At 39.3% G+C, this 18,389-nt stretch overlaps 1 long non-coding RNA gene across 1 annotated transcript; it reads right to left on the bottom strand.

Annotated features, from left to right (window-relative positions):
* Positions 1-388: 388 nt before the first annotated feature.
* On the bottom strand, positions 389-11,759 carry LOC145820152 (uncharacterized). The gene is made up of 2 exons (XR_014361191.1): positions 5,286-11,759; positions 389-1,656 (listed from the first exon to the last, which is right to left on the bottom strand). It is a non-coding gene; the product is annotated as an uncharacterized LOC145820152 (long non-coding RNA).
* Positions 11,760-18,389: the final 6,630 nt, after the last annotated feature.

Below are 18,389 nucleotides of genomic sequence, written 5' to 3'. Positions count from 1 at the left end.
ATAAAGTATACAAATAAGATGAACAATTATTCCTCATCTGCACGGTTGAGGGATAATCCTGTTACATATTCTACACTCAATCGAATGACATGAACACCATTAAGATGTGTCATTTTTAATATGTTTTTGGCTTCATCTTGCATTTTCTTTCTCTACAATAAAACATGGCAACTTGTTCAAAACTGTACAAAAAACAACTGTAACAATTATTTTCTTGTATATTTAATAGATTTCACATAGTTTGCCAGATATTAAACCCATTTGTCATCTCTTACCTAAGCACTAGTAAAGATTATCAACCGCTGAACTACTTTGCTTACAAGATTACATGTTCATCATGTGAAAAGAATACCTGGGCAAAACTTTGTTACCCACTTGAGTATTTCTATTTTTTTTTTTATCAGCAAAAAGAAACTTTATTGATGAAGAAAACAAGATACATGCAAAAACTTACATCAACAAAGAAATGAAGTGCAAAGAGCATCATAACTAACCTTACCAATCCCAACTAGGTTGGTACCGATAAAATAGCACAATCCTTTGCTAGTACTTAACCCAAGATTGGTGAGGAACCAATCAAAAGAACCAAAAAGAGAGGGAGGGAAAAAGAACACAATTGAGTTTCTGCTTGAATTTGCTCTGCAGCAAATCAATATGAAGGGAAAGACCACACAACAGGAAGGGAAAGACAACACAACAGAGGATCTGCTTGACTTAGCTCTGCAGTAGATCAACATGCATTTGCTCTGAAACATGACCTTCGGGCCTCATTGTAAGAATCAAATTTTCTGCTTTGCAGCAGATCAGCAATTCAGCCTAATACTTTTGTAGCCAACACAATGTACTCCATCAATCTTCACAGATCAGACCATCTTCCTACAGTAGCATGCCTACCAATCTGCATACAACAGAGCAGTAATAGAGCAACATACCAATCAGGTTTACATTCACAGACAGCAACATATATGCCAAGAGAGCAACACTGGTGACAGAATACCATCTTCAGACCAGCTTCCTACTACCAACAGAGCAACATAGCTTCCTGAGACAAAACAACCAACCATACCAGAGTCCATCACAGCAGCAGCCATGCTCAGATCACCCTCAGTCAAAATATACATCAAAGTCTAACATAGAAAACTAGGTAAACTCTAAGATAATACATAATGCACCAATTTTGCCTTTAGTCAAAAAACTTTTCAAGATCCTCAAAGTTCATATTATCTGCCATCACCAAGTTATCCCACTCCCATAAGCCACTCTCTTGGATTTCTTTGGTCCACAAGTTGTTGTCTTCTAAACTATTCAGCAATTAAATTAGGGCCAAATAGCCAAGTAGCCACCCAACTCAGACAAACAACCATTCATCAAGACAGACCAACCAGCATAATACCCCGACAAACAACCATTCATCCACCATTTGCTATTTGCTAACTCCCCAAAACAGCAGCTAGAGGCTCCACTCTAGCTTAGCCACCATTTCAAAGGCAAAAAAAGACCAGAGCTATCCATCAGCAATCAGCCAATCATTTGAGACAGACCATACAATAATCCTACCAATGCTAGCACCTAAGCATATCAGTCCAGCATCAAGCAAAACAGACTACCAGACAACTGAGGCAAAATAAGAACACAGTAGAGCAGACAACCAGACACCTAAGGCAATAAGATCTCAGCATAGCAACAGACACATTTCAAATCAAAATATAGAACTAAATCACCACATAAAATAGAGCAGATATTCAGATCAAAATATAGGACTAAAACACCACCAGAGAGCACCACTGAGTCATTAAGACCTCAGCAGAGCAGCAGACACATTTCATACCAAAATGTATAACTAAAACACAGCTCAGAGTCAACCTCAGACAGCAGCCATGCTCAAACCATGATGCACACTTTAACCTACTGCAGATTATTCACTATGTCATTAATAGAGTAACTAAAGGAAGGGTTAGAAGCTCGGACCCACAATGCAATCCTGACCTTGATAAGCTCACACAACCCTTCCAAGTCCACTTGAGAGCCATTAAAAATACTCTCATTCCTCTGCCTCCAAATGGACCATAACACTGCCAATGAGATGACCTTCCAAATAACTTTCCCCCTTTTTCGTATTCTATATCCCTCCCACCATTGCAATAAACCTGCCACTAACCCCAACATAACCCAGGAAACTCCCCACCAGTTGATAATATTGGACCAGATCCTCCAAGTAAAAGGGCAACACAGTAGGACATGATTTACAGTTTCCATATCATTCCTGCAAAAAATACAGTTTACATTTGAGGCTTCACTTAGAACTCTAAGGCTTTGGAGATAACGAGCTGTCTTGATTCTCTCTCTCTCCATGCTAACCACCCAAAAAATTGCACCTTTGGTAGAGCCACATTCTTCCAAATGAATTCTCCTAATTGTACATTAACTTCAGATTGTGGTTCACTTCCCTTGTAGACTGAGGCAACTGTAAACCTACCAGACTTATCTGCATTCCAAATTAATGTATGTAACAGTCTCTCCCTGTGAACTGGTGCATTTTGTATCATCATCATCAACCTCCTCAATTCTTCACTTTCCCATTGAAACAGAGTTCTTCTAAAGACCAGTCCCCACTCTTCATTCCCACCTCTTCTGCTAGTGATCTCTGCCACTGATTCACCTTTATCAAGAGCCACAGAGAATAATCTAGGAAATACATCTTTTAGACACCCATTACCAACCCAATTATCAAGCTAGAATCTTATTCTCCTCCTATCACCAATACTAATTTTTATGTTAGCCTTGAAAAAATCCACCACCTCAGGGTAAGATCCAGCAACCACCAATATATCTCTCTAAACCATAGACAATCTTGTACTTGCAATAGGTAGTGGCCACCAACCCCCCAACCCTCTGGGTATTTGCTACAAATCACTTTTTTCCATAAAGTGTCATTTTCACATCCAAATCTCCACCACCATTTCAAAAGAAGACAAACATTCATGAGTCTCACCTTCCTTATGTCTAAACCCCCTTTACTTTTGCTTTGAGTGATTTCCCCACATTTGACCAAATGTATTTTCCTTCTCAACTCATCACCTCCCCAAAGAAAACTAAACTGAATTTTATCTATCTCTTTTGTAACCCCTTCAGGCATTTTAAACAGGGACAAGTAGAAAATAGGCAGGGAGGAGAGCATTGACTTTATCATTGTCAACCTAACAACAAAAAACAAAAATCTTCTTTCCAAGAAGCCAACTTTTTTTTGAAATTGTCAATCACAGGTTGCCAAGTCCTTCTTCTCTTTGGATTAGCACCCAAAGGCATACCCAAATATTTCAATGGTAGACCTTGATGTAGACAATTGAAGATGGCAGCATATTCTTTACTTTGCTCCTCATGAATACCAATGCCACAAACCACACTCTTATGGTAGTTAATCTTTAGTCCGGACATTATCTCAAAGCATCTCAAAATCCTTTTAATATTCAGCACCTCCTCCTTTTTTGCCTCACAAAACAATATTGTGTCATCTGCAAACTGTAAGTGGGTGATGTTTAGATCATTTGAACCAACAGTTGCACCTTTAATCAACCCCAACTGTACTGCTCTATTCAGCAAAATGTTGAGACTTTCAGCCACTATATTAAAGAGAAAAGGTGATAATGGATCACCTTGTTGAAGACCCTTTTGGGGGCTGAATTCAGAAGTTGGTGATCCATTCACCAAGATGGAAATTTTAGCTATTGAAACACACTTCTTCATCCAATTTATCCATTTTGTGACAAACCCAAAATTTGAGAGCATAGAAAATAGAAACTCCCAATTAATTGAGTCATATGCTTTCTCAAAATCAAGTTTTAAAACTATGCCTTGCTTTTTCTTCTTCTTCCAGCCATCAACAATTTCATTTGCCACTAGCACTCCATCCAAGATGCTTCTTCCACCTATAAAAGCTGATTGAGACTCACTTATAATCTTTGGCAATACTAGTTTAATCCTACTAGCTAATACTTTCGTAAGAACTTTGTACAACGAACCTATGAGACTAATGGGCTTATATTCACTAAGACAAGTAGGATTATCATTTTTTGGAATCAAAGCAATAAATGAGCTGCTAAGACCTCTCACCAACTTAGAATTTTGGTGAAACTCTTCCATAAACTGCATCACATCCCCTTTTATTATCTGCCAACATTTCTGAAACATCATCAAGTTGAAACCATCTGGACCTGGGGCTTTGTTGCCATCACAATTCTGAACTGTTGCAGCAACTTCTGATTCTAAAAACTCAGCTTCCAGTGCAACTCTAACTTCATCACCGCCAATTGATTTAACAGGACCTGATAGCCTTGGCCTATTGAACCATGATTCTAAAAATTGCTTCTTGAAATGACTCAAAACTTCATCTCTTACTTCTTCAGGATCATCCTTCAATACCCCATTGGCAGTAACTGAACACAGAGCATTCCTATCGCTTCTAGAGGTAGCCATAACATGAAAAAAATTTGTATTTCTATTCCCATTCAAAACCCAGTTAACTCTAGACTTCTGCAGCGATATCCACTCCACCAATTTACTCAATTTCCATGCCTCACCTTTTGCCTCTCTTCTCCTACTTATCTCTGATTCAGTCAGTGGCCTTTCTTCCGCTACCAAATCAAAAACATGTAATTCCTCCTCTAGAAGTTTTAGTTTAAAGTCCACATTACCAAAAATTTCATTATTCCATTGTTTCAATGCCAGTCTAAGTGATTGAAATTTTCTTAGACACTTGAATCCAATCCAACCATTTACATTAGTTTCAGCCCACCTTTTCTTCACAAAAGCTTTGAAATTCGGATGAAGTGCCCAGGCATTCAGATATCTAAATGGCTTTGGATCCCAATCCTTTTCATCTTCCATGATTAAAATAGGGCAATGATCTGAGAGCCTTCTAGGTAATCTCCACAATTTGAAATTGAAATTCTACAACCAATCTGGACTGAGTAAGAACCTGTCCAATCTACTCCATTTTTCTCCTTCTTGGGAGTTACACCAAGTAAACTTTCTCCCCATCATTGGAATATCATACATTTCCAGACTATCAATTAACTCATTAAAGTCACTCATTTCTCTATTTCTTATAGAACAACCCACCCTCTCAGAAACAGTCCTCACTTCATTGATATCACCCCCCAAACACCAAGGTTTGTCATATATTTGCTTTAGATTTTTCAATATACCTCAAACCTGTTTCCTACTTGCACCATCATTTGGGCCATATATATTTACAACAACACATTCAAAACTACTATAAAGAGTACCTGACAAAATGATGAAATTCCTATTGCTGCAGTAGTCCACCAATGAGAATACTTCTGATTCCAGATGCATAATAATCCACCAGCAGCTCCCTCTGAATCCACTGCCACGAATTTCATTTTCTCACCAGGCCAACATGATCTGACAAATTCCTCATTGATTGTTGACCTCTTTGTTTCTTAAAGTAACACCATATCCACCTTCCTCTCATAGAATATATTTTTGATCTTCCTTCTTTTGATAGGCTTGCCTAGACCTCTAACATTCCGGCTAATAATTTCATTAAAAACAAGTGCACTCACCAATTCACCAGAGGGACAGATTAATCTGCCTTTCCACTCTTTGATGCTAGCTTCTCCTTGTCTTTTACTTCCAGTTCCATCAACTTGCTGAGCACTTCCTCCTCATTTCCATTACACTTCATCCCAAAAACTTGCCCTGTTTGGAGTGATGCTTCAACCTCATTAAGTAAGAGCTGACCACTCCCAGATTTTCTTGTCATTGATAAAGAAATTGCTGCAACTGCAGACCTGAATATAGCTCATTTTTTGAGTTACCGAGATGCTCCAACCCCCAATTGTAAATTACCTTTTCTCTTCCCCTGAAATTTCGCAGCCCTTTTTGCTTTCTCTTGTTGTCTTGTTTTTCTTTTTTGAACTGTTAGTGCAGATTTGCTTTTTACCACACATTGATGCTCTCGTTCAATTTCTTCGTGGGCTTTCTCTCCTTCTCTATGTTGATATCCAGTCTCCTTTGGAGATTGTATTTTTGAGTCCCTTACCTCAGATACTCTATGGTCCACTATATCACCACATTCAACTGCATTGACCTTATTTAATAGAACCTCAATGTTTAGCCCTGGCCCATTATTCTCAAACCCACTTAGACGCCTCATGAAACCTAAAGTAGGAGCTCCAGCATCAACGACCTGATTTCCTTCATTTTGAATCTGGCCAGATCGTGACTCTGATTGGACTAGCCTTCCCCCGCATGCACCCCCACTGCTTACATTTTGAATCTGCATACAGGTTGTCTTCCCTATGTTCATGACAGTCTCCGCCACCACAGACACGCTTGGCCATCGAACATGACCATCTACGTCAGTATGATCATCATTTCTGACCCTCATTCCTCTTGTCTCCTCAGCACCTTCTTTGTCCAGATCACCACCAACCTGGCATTCCACATCAGCTTCATCATCAACCTTCTTGCTCCCCACTTTAGATCTTTGCTCTTGTTCATCACCAATAGAGGTTTGCTTAACCCGTGTTCTGCCCACTATAGCACTTGCACTGTTTGTAGATCACCTCCAAGATAACCACCTGTTCTTCACATACTCGCACTGGATAAGATGTCCCCTTGCATCTCAAGTTGATTGTTCTATTTATGGACTCCGTACATTTTGTTATAAATACCATGTTATAAATGATGTATTATTGATTTGTTTGTATTAATTACAAAGAGTAATGAACTCTCTCTTTTATAGAGGGGAGAGTGTTACAAAGGGGCCAAAAGAGCCGAAAGAAGAAAACATAATTATTAAACACTTTACATATTATATTCTAACAGCCCCTCTCAAACTCAAGGAGGATAGGCACTAGCCAACTTGAGTTTGGAGAGAGTAACAAAACAGAAAAATAAACTGATAAATAAAATAAAACAGGATAGGAGACACGGTATGGTCGTGTCAGACCGATGTAGCAGACAGTTTATGGGGTCATGTCGGACCGTTGTAGCAGACAGTTTACGGGGTCATGTCGGACCGTTGTAGCAGACACTGTGTGGTCGTGTCAGACCGATGTAGAAGACAATTTATGGGGTCATGTCGGACCGATGTAGAAGACAGTTTACGGGGTCATGTCGGACCGTTGTAGAAGACAGTTTATGGGGTCATGTCGGACCGTTGTAGAAGGACAGTTTACGAGGTCATGTCGGACCGATGTAGCAGGACAGTTTACGAGGTCATGCCGGACCGATGTAGCAGGACAGTTTACGGGGTCATGTCGGACCGTTGAAGCAGGACAGTTTACGGGGTCATGTCGGACCGTTGTAGAAGCTTGTGGTGGTGCACCAAGGGGGCGACTTAGGGAGTGCGCCATGGGGTGACTTGAACATGATACTGTGTATAACCCCCCCTCAAACTCAAATAGGTGTAAAGATAGAAACCTATTTGAGGTTGAAACAAAGGGATTGATAAAGCTGACCGGTGTAGAAGACACTGTATGAGTGTGTAGAGAGGCTGCCCAAAAAAAAAATATACATGTAGATATATATCGAGCCCTCAAAAGTCGTGCCCTCAAAAGGTGTGCCCGCACCCTCAAAAGGCGTGCCATTAAAAGGCGTGCCCGAATGCATCAAAAGGCGTGCCAGTTTGTCGGCCAGAGGAGGCGCGCGATGCGCGTGGCTGCCTCTGTGTCATGGTCTTTATAAACCGAAGCGGAGGAGGCAGAAACTGAGACAGAAAAACTGAGAGAAACCTCTGAAAAATTCTTCGTTTTGCTGAGAAAGAGAGGTCGTTTTGCTGAGATTGCTGAGTTTTGCTGAGATTGCTGAGAGAGATAGTCTGTAACACTCTGTTGTGAGAGATATTCTGTAACACTCTGTTGCCCAGAAAATGGCCTCGTCTTCCCGTGGGCTGCTCACCCTCTTTCCCGACCTCAACGAGTCCACAGGAGAGAGAACTGGGGCGGTGTCCCGTGAACCTCAACCAAACACCACTGGGTTTGCTCCGTTGAACTTCCCGATGCAGTCGGTGGAGCAAAAAATGGCAGTGCAAACGGATGTGGAGGCGAATCAATATACGTTGAAGGCATGTGTGGAGTCCATGACGGCTGTCACAAACCTGTCGCACCGGCTGCAGAGTAGGACAAATGAGGTGCAGCAGTTAAACTCCCAGCTGGCTCTGCTCCAACGCATGTATAAGGATGCGCGAGCAGAGATAAGCGTGCTAAGGACAGAAAACAAGGAGCTGAAGCGGAAGGCCACCGTGATGTTCCGATTTGGAGGACCGCCATATGCGGCAGTGGAGGAGCAGGGAGTAGTGATCGTGCCCAGTGGAGTGGGAAACACGGAGGCAACACCGGCAAGGGCCGCCCAGGATGGAGGCAAGAAGAAGCGACCCGCAGCAGAGTAGAGAAGAAAAATCCCACTGTGGGTGTTTTGTTGTTTTTTTTTTTTTTTTTTTTTTTTTTGTTTTGTTTTGTTTTTTTTTTTTTTTTGTTTGTAAAATGTGGAACGGGGTGAACCCCCACGTGAATAAAAGAGTGTAGTGGGTATGAATGCAGTTCGTCGTCTGCCTGTTGTCGGCTTTGTTTTTTTTTTTTTTTTTTTTTTTTGTGTTTTGCAAAAAAAAAAAAAAAATAATAATAATAGATGAATGGGTTGATAGCATAATAATAATAAGAAGAAGAATAATAATATGTTTAAACAGTGGGGCGGTGGGCAAATCAATGGAGGGAAGTTGATAGATTAAAGAAAAAAAAAACAAACAGATCAATGGAAGGTATGTTGGTAGTGGTGAACATGAGTGTGAAAAAGAAATAAAATAAAAAAAGAAAAAGAAGAATGGGTGTGCAAACTTGCTGTGGCTTTGCAAAAGATGGAATAAAAGAAAGATAAAAAAAAGAAAAGAAAGTGGAGTGCAGTGAGTATGAAATATAATAATAATAGTAATAAAAATATATATATATATATATATATATTAAAAGAAAAGAAAAGTGGGAAATCACGTGGGTGTTGTGTGTGTGTGGGTGGCCCTTTTCCCTCTGCTGCTGATATGTTTTTTTTTTTTTTTTTTTTTTTTTTTTTTTTTATGATGGTGTCCTTGAGTGGAGGGAGACAAAGTGAGTGAAATTCGGTGGAAAGAAGAGAGAAATCAGGATTATAAAATAAAATAAAGAAAAAAAAAAAATAGTGGGATCACATGGGTTCATTGAACAGTGAAGGGAAGAAATTTGAAGAACCGAAGCTTCAACAAAATAGCTGTGGCTTGTTGAATGGAACAAGCTGTTGCTCTGGTTCTGACAGAGTTTCTTGTTGTGCAAACAAAACGGTGGAAGAGAACACAAGTGTTGGAGAGAAGAATATGAGAGATGGCACTAGAACTAAGGGACTTGGCAGACTATAGCCATAGAAACAGTGGCATCTAAGGGCATGGGTCACAGCTTTGGCAGAAGGTCCCCTCCACGCTGGGATTCTGGATTCGACTTTGCTTGATGGTTCAACGGGGGCTGAAGAGGAAGAAGGGGGAAACAGGGATTGAGAAGAAGACTGTATGATCTCGGTGTTAAAGGCGAATCTGCGAAGAGAAGGGACTCGAAGAGGTTCGGGGGATTGAGAAAAACAGTCCCATCTACACTGGTGATGACGGGTCGGACATAGAAACAGCGGTATTTGCGGAGAAGCATGACCAAGAAACCCCCTTTGCCTGGGAATTTCGAGAAATCTGTGGCCGACGGTGATCGGAAAACTGTTGCTAGAAAGAGGTCGGAAAAGAATGTGGGTGTGCTGATTGTTGCGACAATCGTGGTGGCAAAACTGACATCTGCATTCGGAATTTCGAGATCTGGAAAACGGCGGCTCCCTCCGGTGGTGAAAACGCGGTGGCCGGTGGTGGGAGGGCTGGTCCGATTCTTGGGAGGACCGGTGGTGATGTGGAGGGAGGAGTATCCGAAGCAGGGGAGTGTGTTCACCTTGAAGTTGTTGAACAAGAACGTCACTTTCTTCATAGGACCGGAGGTATCTGCTCATTTCTTCAAGGCTTCGGAGTCCGATCTCAGATATGTGTAGAGGTCCGGCGGGCGGCCAAGGCGAGACTGCCGCCCGCCGGTGAAGCAGAATGACTAGGTTGTTAACCTAGCTCTGATACCATGTTATAAATACCATGTTATAAATGATGTATTATTGATTTGTTTGTATTAATTACAAAGAGTAATGAACTCTCTCTTTTATAGAGGGGAGAGTGTTACAAAGGGGCCAAAAGAGCCGAAAGAAGAAAACATAATTATTAAACACTTTACATATTATATTCTAACACATTTAGTGGCTATCCTCACTTTTCCACTATGGAATGAGTTCGATCTGACTGTATCATCATCTAAACTTATGACTTCTCCCCACAGCCTTTCAATGCTACTGAACATTTTACTACTCCAGAGATTTAATGGCACACCATAACATGTAATCCAAGCCAGCCTTTCTTGTTCAATTGTCATCCCCTGCTTCCATTCCTTAATTGATTCACTCCAATCATGTACCCAACCCTCCATTAATTTCAGCTTCTCTTTCAGGCTTCCCACTGATTCTAAAGTTAACACCATATCTCTACCACCACCATCTCTAACCTGAATATCTCCCATGCCTCTAATTTTCAGTTCCTCCTTAAATGCTAACCATTTTCTTCCTCGAAAGCATTTAGAGTAATGCTTGTATTGGTCACTAGCCCTCTGCCACTTAAAGCTTGAGCATGTGACTTCCCACCTTGTACCAGATTTGGAGCTCGATTGGTACTGCCAATATCCCTTCTTCCACCTGTTACATTTAGTGGCCTCTGCTTTTCCTCCTTACCTTTCACAGAATCTGCTTCTTTTACTTTCAACGCTCTGTTATCACACCAGATTCCCATGAGCTTTTTGGATTGCCATATTTGCTGCCACTGGATAGGCAAAACGGACAAAACCAAATATTGATCTAGTCATCTTCCTTCTTTTGTTTGGGATAAACACATCCTTTACAATCCCAAAGTTGGTAAATACTTTATGCAGCCCTTTTGGATCCATAGAGTCTGGTAGATTATCCACAAAGATTGTGTGAATCTCATTCTCCATGGTGTTATTCCTAAAACCTTGCCCCCCATGTTTTCTTAGCACCAGCTTCCACCCTCCATTGACCTCCATCTTCCCAGTACCACTCTCTTTTTTATGATCTGGAAATTGAAACACGATTCAGGGAGTTAGCCTTTGCAACTTTTGCTCTAACCTTGAACTTTTCTAAATCTTTTTTTTTTTTTTTTTAACACCCTTAGGTCTCAATTTTCTTGATGGCCATATCAACTTGTGTTGACTTGGTTATGATTTTGGCACTTTGAGAACTTTAAGTGATATGCTTTAGTCTATGATTGTATGATAGAAAAGACAACAAAGTTGATTAACCACCTTAAAAAATTTCATTATAAGATAGTATATTAATGGGTGAAAAAATGTTGGTCATGACAAAGATCACTAAGTAATTACCTTCTGCCTAGGTTTAGTCGGTAATATTTTAATGTCATAAACACATTGTGCAATTCTCAAAACCGAAAAAGAAGTTTATTTACTTATTTTATAGAAAGTAGAGCTGCAAAGAAGAAAAACTGACCAAGGTCCTAATACCCAAAATAACTTGGCTGCAAACTTATCGCAAGTCAAAAAAATTCAAAAAAATGATAAAAAATTGAAAATGAACTTGACACAATCTACCTAGATGACTGTTATGATGGAACAAATGAAAATTAGGAAGTAGAACATAGCAATCACATAAGAGTAATATTTTACCTTCTGCCTAGGTTTAGTCGGTAATATTTTACCTTCTGCTTAGGTGCATTGGAGATGCTCTAAGTAATTACCTTCTGCCTAGGTTTAGTCGGTAATATTTTAATGTCATAAACACATTGTGCAATTCTCAAAACCGAAAAAGAAGTTTATTTACTTATTTTATAGAAAGTAGAGCTGCAAAGAAGAAAAACTGACCAAGGTCCTAATACCCAAAATAACTTGGCTGCAAACTTATCGCAAGTCAAAAAAATTCAAAAAAATGATAAAAAATTGAAAATGAACTTGACACAATCTACCTAGATGACTGTTATGATGGAACAAATGAAAATTAGGAAGTAGAACATAGCAATCACATAAGAGTAATATTTTACCTTCTGCCTAGGTTTAGTCGGTAATATTTTACCTTCTGCTTAGGTGCATTGGAGATGCTCTAAGTAATTACCTTCTGCCTAGGTTTCGTCGGTAATATTTTAATGTCATAAACACATTGTGCAATTCTCAAAACCGAAAAAGAAGTTTATTTACTTATTTTATAGAAAGTAGAGCTGCAAAGAAGAAAAACTGACCAAGGTCCTAATACCCAAAATAACTTGGCTGCAAACTTATCGCAAGTCAAAAAAATTCAAAAAAATGATAAAAAATTGAAAATGAACTTGACACAATCTACCTAGATGACTGTTATGATGGAACAAATGAAAATTAGGAAGTAGAACATAGCAATCACATAAGAGTAATATTTTACCTTCTGCCTAGGTTTAGTCGGTAATATTTTACCTTCTGCTTAGGTGCATTGGAGATGCTCTAAGTAATTACCTTCTGCCTAGGTTTAGTCGGTAATATTTTAATGTCATAAACACATTGTGCAATTCTCAAAACCGAAAAAGAAGTTTATTTACTTATTTTATAGAAAGTAGAGCTGCAAAGAAGAAAAACTGACCAAGGTCCTAATACCCAAAATAACTTGGCTGCAAACTTATCGCAAGTCAAAAAAATTCAAAAAAATGATAAAAAATTGAAAATGAACTTGACACAATCTACCTAGATGACTGTTATGATGGAACAAATGAAAATTAGGAAGTAGAACATAGCAATCACATAAGAGCACAAGTATACATGTGGTTCAGCTATAAGCCGATGTCCATAGGCAAAGAATGGTAAAGGGTTTCACTAACTAAGAAGGAGAAATTTCAAAAAGTGAAACCGTCCGTAACAAGAGTTTACTCTAATCTCATAACCTTAAATCCCAAAATAACACACAGTATACTAAGATCCAAATGCAAAAAGAATCAAATCAGAGCAAAACACCACAATAAGGTCTAATACACATCAACTTTTCAACATATCCAATACAAAAGTTGTAGTTCTAGATATCTTTAGTGCAAATATATATTTGTTTCAATATCATTAGATCAACAAGATAAGTGTAATTGGAAGCCAAGTGGCAGATTACCTAAATTTCAATGTGAACTCCCTTCTAATAAACTACCTAGGAATGCCACTTGGGCCTCCGAAGAGGAAAAAAAATTCTAGAGAAAGTCAAGAAAAGGCTATCATCTTGGAAAAGAAGATATATTTCTCTTGGTGGAAGGATCACACTAATCAAGTCTGTTCTTTCCTCTCTCCCGTTGTATTATATGTCCCTTTTCAAATTCCCATCTAAAGTAGCCATTGAAATTGATAAATACCAGAGATTATTCTGGTGGGATGGAAATGATGAAAAAAGGGAACTCTACTATGCAAATGTTTGGGGGATTGGGAAGCTTGCTCATTTAGTAAAAAGCTTGGGGGATTGGGATTCAGGAAAATTAAAGATTGCAATGACACTCTACTATGCAAATGTTGGCGGAGATATGCTAATGAACCTGATGCACTTTGGAGAAGATTCCTCTGTGAAAAGAACAATATTGATCATGCAAGTTGGTTGCCTAATCAATCAATTTTCAGGCACTGCTAATCTGGGTGTCTAATCTGTCTTTATCAGAAATCTATCCTAGGCTATTCTCCATCGCCTCTGATAAAAACTCTAGTGTACAACAGCTCTTTCATCAGCAGAGTGGAGTCAACCCACCTATTTGGAATATTGAATATAGAAGAAGGCTTAGAGCTTGGGAAGATGAGCTCAATCAGGATCTGCTTACCAGGATACAAAAAGTAGTAATTCACAAAAGAAGGAGTACGGGTACTTTGGTCTGGAATTCTCCATCATCTAGTGGAACTTTCTCTATATGGTATTTTTAAAGATTCATACACTCAACACCTTTCCCAATGATGAAGTTGTGGAAGTCAGTGGCAGAAAGCATTTGGTTGGCTAGTTTGGTAGAAGCACATTGCATCCTCTGATTTACTTTTCAAAAGACACATCATTCCTACTCCAAACCTGTGTGCTTTCTATGGACTTGAAGAGGGAAACTCATCTCACCTGCTGCTACAATGCCAATTCTCATGGCAGGTATGGATGGAAATTTCAATTTGGTGGGGGCTTTCTTGGGCAGTTCCAGGTTCATTATCTGATTTGCTAGTGTGGTGGTATGGACAAAAATTCAAACTTGTGGGAAAACTCATATGGGAAGCATTACTATTAGCAACCCTCTAGACTCTGTGGATTGCAAGAAATGAGAAAGTTTTCAACAACAAAGATCCAAGATGGGATGATTTGGTGGAAAGTATCAAAATTAAAGTAGCCTATTGGGTGAAGTTTTCAGCTAATCTCAAGGACTACTCAATTCATGACTTCATGTTCAATCTGGAAGGACTGAAAAGCTATAAAGTCATAAGCTGCTACAGATGGCTATGGTGGGACCATTGCTCAAGTTCCTGTGTATCAAGTGGAAGCTAGTCTGATGCTTTTTGATTGATTTATTTCACTATTTGTAACTTGTTTGGCCTTTATCTTTGTGTCTCTCTTGTTGGTCACTCACTAATACTTTGGCTTGAGCTAGCATATGATTGAATGTTTTTTCTTGGTACCAACCTAGTTTTTTTTTTTGGTGAACAAAGTGAAACTTTATTGATGAAGAAAGCATTACATGCAAAAGCTTACATCAATAAAGAAAGAAGTGCAAAGAGCATCAACACTAACCTTAACAATCCCAACTAGGTTGGCACCGCTAAGGAAACACAATCATTTGCAAGCACTTGATCCAAGATTGGTGAGAAACCAATCAAAAGGAACCAAAGGAAAGAGAAGGACAAAAAACAGAACAACAAAACCAGCATCAACAGAGCAAAATACCCAGTAGCAGCTGCACAGACTAGACCAATCAAATAGACCAGCAACATACAGTAGGCCAATCCATTGAACAGACCTTACTCCACGGCAGACCATAGGCATCAGACCTTACACCAGCAGCAGGCCTTACTCCACAGCAGCTCAACCCTTTACCCCAACAACAACCTTTCACCAAATCAACAACAAATTCATCAAGCCAATCAACAAAACATAACAAACTAGAGCCTTACTGCCATGACCTCCATTCAAATCAACAACCAATTCAACAAACAAACAAACCAACATCCACACATTCAAAAAACAGAAAACTAATTAGTGAGACCAAACACAACACCAGAGCAGAGCATCTATTTCAGGTCCCAGAAGGGATTCACACCAATTATAGACTGATGAACCATTAAAAAACTCATATGGGCAAGCAGAGTATCAGCAGCAGAGTGATAGCAGTGGAATAAAGGACCACTGACCCTTTATACCTAACCAAGCATCTGCTGCATGCCACCAGACTTGAGCCAAATCATTTAACCTCCATGTATGATACAAAACTTGACCAAGATTAGCCCAAATCAGCAGTCCCACATGACCAAAACCTCATACCAAAATTTGCAAAAAAACCCAGATGCCCACAGCACAGCATAACAAAACAGAAACCAAGAGCACAGAGCTGCAAACAGAATAGATACCAAACCCACAGAGCTGCAAACCCACAGACCCATAGAACTGCAAACAAACTCAAATATGCGAACAAACTCAGCCACCAAATCCATAGAGCTGCAAACAGAATAGATACAGAGCCAGACCATAAACACCTGCTGCTGCACACTAGGAGACATGGATGTCATTGTAAATTGCAACGAACCTTACCACTTAAACAAACTCTAATCTGCCAGATGCTGTAGATAAAGTCATTAATAGTAAACTGACAATACGTAGAAGAAGCTTTCAGCCAAATAGCTAATCTAATAATAATTGACTCCTGCAACTCCATTTCTGGCTGAACATTATTGAACAAACAATCATTTCTATGTTTCCAAATAGACCATAGAGAAACCAAAGGGATAGCTTTCTATATCCTTCTTTCAGTTTTCATGAGGCAGTTCCCAACCCACCAATGCAATAAGCAGTCAACATAACCAAGCATAACCCATATTATTCCCCACCACTGCAATAGGCCAGTCCAGACCTTTCAAACCATAGGGCAAGAAATGAGAACATGTTCGACAGATTCTGCCTAAGATTTACAAAAAACACACAGAATGGATGCTCCCTCACCCAGAACTCCAACCCTTTGACGAAAAATAGAAGTTTTAAGTTTATGTTTCCAAGCCAACCACCCAAAAAATTGATCTTTGGGAGGGAGGTAATTAATCTACACCAATCTACTAGAACTCTTAAAAACACTAAAACCCAATTCATAGTGCCTATAAAGAGATGCAATAAAGGACTAAACTGTTTGGCATGGAAGCCACCTTGGTTTATCTTTTTCACCCGAACAAAGTGCAGGTGCTGCTCTTAGCACTTCAGTGAGTCTGGATGCCTCCTCACCCTCTTACTGAAGCAAAGGCCTTCTTAAATTGAGATCCCACATCTCAGAGCTTCCTTTGTTATCAACAAAGAACTTCAGGGAACCATTTTTAACAGTGGGCAGAGAATAAAGTCTAGGGAAACCCTCTTTTAGACAAAAGTCACCACACCATTTATCCTGCCAAAATCTCACTCTGCTCCCATTACCCACTTTAATATGAAGATTGTCAACAAAAAATTATAGAAGGGTGTTTCTTTGCTCTGCCACAGCTAGTATATCACCCCATACCTTAGACCATCTTATGCCAACTGTTTGATTTGGAAACCATGCTCCTTCTTCAATTTTATATTTATTGCAGACCACTTTTTCCCATAGTGCCTCCTCTTCATTGGCAAATCTCCACCACCACTTCATTAATAGGCAAGCATTAACCTCTCTGATTCTCCTAATTCCTAACCCACCTTGACTAATGCTTTTGGTCAGCTCTTTCTATTGCACTAGATGAATCTTTCTTTTCAATTTTGTGCCCTCCCCAACAAGAACATAGTTTGTAATCGATCGATTTCCTTTGTAACACCTTCTGGCATCTTAAAGAGTGATAGATAATACACAAGCAAATTGGATAACACTAACTTGATTAGTGTCAGTCTGCTAGCAAAGGAAAGAAGCCTCATTTTCCACCCATCAAGTCTGATTTTGATCTTGTCAATAACAGGTTTCCATACCTTCTTTCTGCTTGGAGAAGCACCCAAAGGTAAACCAAGGAATTTCAGTGGCATACTCTGGGTTTTATAATTAAGCAAAATAGAAAAATCCTTGAGAAAACTATCAGAAATTCCAAAAACCACACTCTTATGCAAATTAATCTTAAGCACTGAGACCATTTCATAGAATAGTAGTGAATCATCAGCAAATTGTAGATATGAAACAACCACCCTATTGACACCAATATGTATCCCTTTAATCAATCCTAACTCCCTTGTTTTGAGTAGTAGAATATTAAGGCCTTCAGATGCCAAGTTAAACAGAAAAGGCGATAATGGATCACCCTGTCTGAGACCTTTTGGAGGACTAAACTCTTTAGTTGGTGACCCATTCACAAGTACTGAAATTCTAGCAGTTGAAATACATTCTTTCATCCAAGAAATCCATTTAGAACCAAAACCAAAATTTGATAGCATGGAAAACAAAAAACCCCAATTGATAGAGTCATAAGCTTTCTCAAAATCAAGTTTGAACAACAACCCCTTCTTTTTGGCTTTCTTCCATCCATCCACAATTTCATTCGCAATCAAAACACCATCCAAGATATTCTTTCCACTTAAAAAAGCTAATTGAGTTTCACTAATTACTTTTGGCAAAACTGGTTTTAGTCTACTTGCAAGAACCTTAGACAACAACTTGTACATTGACCCAATCAAGTTTATTGGCCTATATTCATTTAGATTGAGAGCATTGACCTTCTTAGGAATTAATGTGATGAAAGAGCTATTCATCTCATAAGCCAATCTACCCATACTGTAAAACTCCTTCATGAAAAGCATCACCTCTTCTTTAAACACCTTCTAGTTCTTTTGAAAACACATGAAGTTGAAGCCATCTGGACCTGGTGCTTTATTCCCATTGCATTCTTGCACTGTTACCCATATCTCCTCCTCTGAGAACTCTGCTTCCAACTGCTGAAAACAAGCACTACAACTGACACTCTTGAAGTCATCAATTAAAATAGGTCTGATCCTCCATTCTTTTGAAAAGTGCCTATTAAGATGAGCCCATACCTCTTGCTTCACTTGCTCTGGATCCTCAACCACCCTCTCTTCAA

This window comes from Camellia sinensis, chromosome 2 (assembly GCF_055761805.1).
Source record: "Camellia sinensis isolate YWXY chromosome 2, ASM5576180v1, whole genome shotgun sequence".
Taxonomy (NCBI): domain Eukaryota; kingdom Viridiplantae; phylum Streptophyta; class Magnoliopsida; order Ericales; family Theaceae; genus Camellia; species Camellia sinensis.
This window is presented reverse-complemented; position numbering and strand designations above follow the sequence as displayed.